Below are 3,232 nucleotides of genomic sequence, written 5' to 3'. Positions count from 1 at the left end.
CACAGTATAATACAAATCTAGCACGTCTGACTAGCAGCGCTCGGCGGTTTTATGAACTACGTGAAGCGTAACTAGTTCTGACCATGATATAAACAACATGGTATGATCGTAACTTTTTGACGGTCAGATCCTTCGGTAAGCACGTGACGTAGCATAGTGTATAGTAATAATAATTTAATGACAATATGATAACACGGGTAAGCAAGTGACGTATTGCGCGAGCTTGGACCAATTCTGGACTTTTGCGATCATACCATGTTGTTTATATCATGGTTCTGACCGCTGATACAGCGCGCGATGCTTAACCTGTTCTTTATAATCGTGGTCATTAGCAATAATCACGATTAAAGATATATGTTTAGATAAGAGAGCAAGAGTGGCCTAACCCATTAGCTTGCGTAATTAGAGTTGAATGCGTTTTAGGCCAGTACCTATTGCATTTTCATATTGACTAAAAACAACATTTCTGGCTAGGCCAAGTGCTACTATTTAGCGGAATATTTGATAACTAGGTTCAGAAATTCATCAAACACCACTAAAGTTAAATATATGAGCTGAAAAAGTCAAAAAAATTTGGTGGGTTAGGCCACTATTGCTCTCATAGCCTCAATTATATCTAAGATATATCTTTAATCGCGGCAATAATTAAAGCTAACCAATTTTTCCTCATCCCATAATAATATTTATAATGAATCATTTATTATTAATTTTAAATTTATCACATCATAAGGCGGAGATTAGGAGGGCTTAAGTGGTTTTATCCCCCGCACTCACAATGATGTTAAAAATGTTAGCCCCCCCATGAAATTTTAATGGATTTCCATTATGTAACACATACATTGAGGTTATCTATACAATGAGAAGGTATCTTTAAAACTTATTAGGAGAGTGACATCCCCTGATTTTTTCCCCACGTTATTAAGTCATATCTCTCTGATCGTCATTTCCAAGTACGGGTTGGTAATGCCTTTTCTTCTATAGCCAATATTGCAGTGGGTGTCCCCCAAGGTGGCATTCTTTCCCCCATACTTAATATTTATGCCTCTGACTAGCCAACCTCTCCAAACACAATGGTTGCAGATTATGAGTACGACAAAGCCATACTCTATACTCACTCCGACCCTTTCTTAGCGATTCAAAATCTCCAATCTTACCTCACTCTTATGGAAGATTGGAACATCAACTGGAGATTTAAAATAATCAATCCAAATCTATCCATATGACGTTCACCTTGAGACTTGCCCCTTGCGATGATGTTTTCATTTATGGGACCCAAATTCCAAGTACTCAGAATACTGAATATCTTGGATTAACCTTCGACAAAAGACTGACCCGGGCCCAGCATATCAAATCCAAAAGAGTAAATTTAAACCAATGACTATTAAAAAATCTCGTTTTTAATAACAAATATACACACACCAGTACTAAACTCCTCATTTACAAATCCTTACTCAAACCCGTGTGGACATATGGACTGCAACTATGGGGTAACGCAAAAAAGTCTAACCTAAACATAATCCAAACTTTTCAAAATATAGCACTTCGTAAATTATTAAATGACCCTCCCTACGTTTCTAATCATACTATTCACTCAGATCTAAAATTGCTACTAGTACATGATGAAGCCAAAATATATGACAAACGTTTCCCAATGTCTTGGGTTTTTTTTCTTTCATTTGTGTTTGTATACACGATTTATAGTCGAAATAATCCTCGGATTTTCAACTTCAGTATTTTGTCCGATGAGAAATTGAATCTAGTTGGTGCGCATGGGAGTTCAAAATTTAAAATTCTCATTTGTTTTCAAAAGTACAGGGAAAAACCAAAACAAATTAAGGTAAAGCGGGAATTTTTACATAAAATTGGTTTTCCAAAAATTGATTTTGCAGGTTTTTGGTGTAATTCTAAAAAAAATTATCATAGAATACTAGAATGTATACTCCGGCCCACGAGAGTCCATATGTCAGAACGCATCCGTCACTGCGCATCGGCACGTTGCCGAATAGTGGGAATGGCATCATGGTGGGAGAAAACAGACGTCACGTATTACTATATGAATGCGCGGTTTAGGTACGTATGGACTCTCGTGGGCCGGAGTATAGATAGATACATGAAATGTTCCCTGAATGTTTAATGTGTATATTATTATCACTTTTTATAAGTACACGATAGAATGTTCAAAAAATGTTGAATTGTTTTGAGTGGCTTACGGACATTTTCAGCTTTCTTTTTTTTAAATGTTTTTTTCTATAAATGTCAATAAAATTGTATTCATTAGGTCTAAAAGGTTCAAACTTTAAAAGCTCCCAATATATTTTTTAAATAAAGGTAGAAAAATATTAAAAAATTAAATTCAAATATTTGACAAAATTTATAATAATATGCTCAACTTTTATAGATAAATTATTTACTTTATCCACAATAATAACGTCAAATATACTTAGTATTATATCATACGCTGACTGACCGCCTTCTCTCAGGATTGTTTTTTTGTACAAAATTATATTATATCATTGAATTCAAATGTAACACCATCCATTACAATGACCTGTACAGTGTACAGCAGAGTGACACCCACTTGCCCACCTTTTTATAAATACATTTGACAACATTTTATCATATTGGTAAAGTAGTAACTATATTAGTAGGTACTCACGTTAAAAAAGGTGGGTAAGTGGATTTCGCTCTGCTGTACAGTAGGTTACAAGTGGGTCACTGTATAATGGATGGTATTAAATTTTAATTCAATGATATAATATCATTGTATAAGAAAAACGATTCTGAGCGGAGACGGTATGTCAGTCTAGGTATAAGACATAATATTATATTATAGTCTATAGTATTTAAAAAAAATTGACCTATAATAGGTACCTATAATAAATTCCAAATTAATCATATCATAATATCTATTAGGTACTTATAACGAGTTATACATCTACAAAAAACCGTGGTACTATCATAGATATATAATAGTACCTATACTTTAGAAGTTTCAAGTACCCACGAATAATATTATACAATCACAACAAAATAACTAAAATAGTTATCCTAGGTTTTTAATATGTAATTTCGTCCAAATTTGTACTTAAAATGACTATAAAAATAAACTGTGTAAATGTATTTTTAAGATTTTTTGGTAACAGAATTAATTACTTACGTGGAATCTTGTATTAAATTTTCAATTCTTAGATACAAAATTGAACATTTTATAAATTTTTACTACAAATAATTT

The sequence above is a fragment of the Acyrthosiphon pisum genome, chromosome A1 (genome assembly GCF_005508785.2).
Source record: "Acyrthosiphon pisum isolate AL4f chromosome A1, pea_aphid_22Mar2018_4r6ur, whole genome shotgun sequence".
Taxonomy (NCBI): Eukaryota; Metazoa; Arthropoda; class Insecta; order Hemiptera; family Aphididae; genus Acyrthosiphon; species Acyrthosiphon pisum.
The sequence above is the reverse complement of the archived record's forward strand: the minus strand, read 5'-3'. Positions refer to the sequence as shown.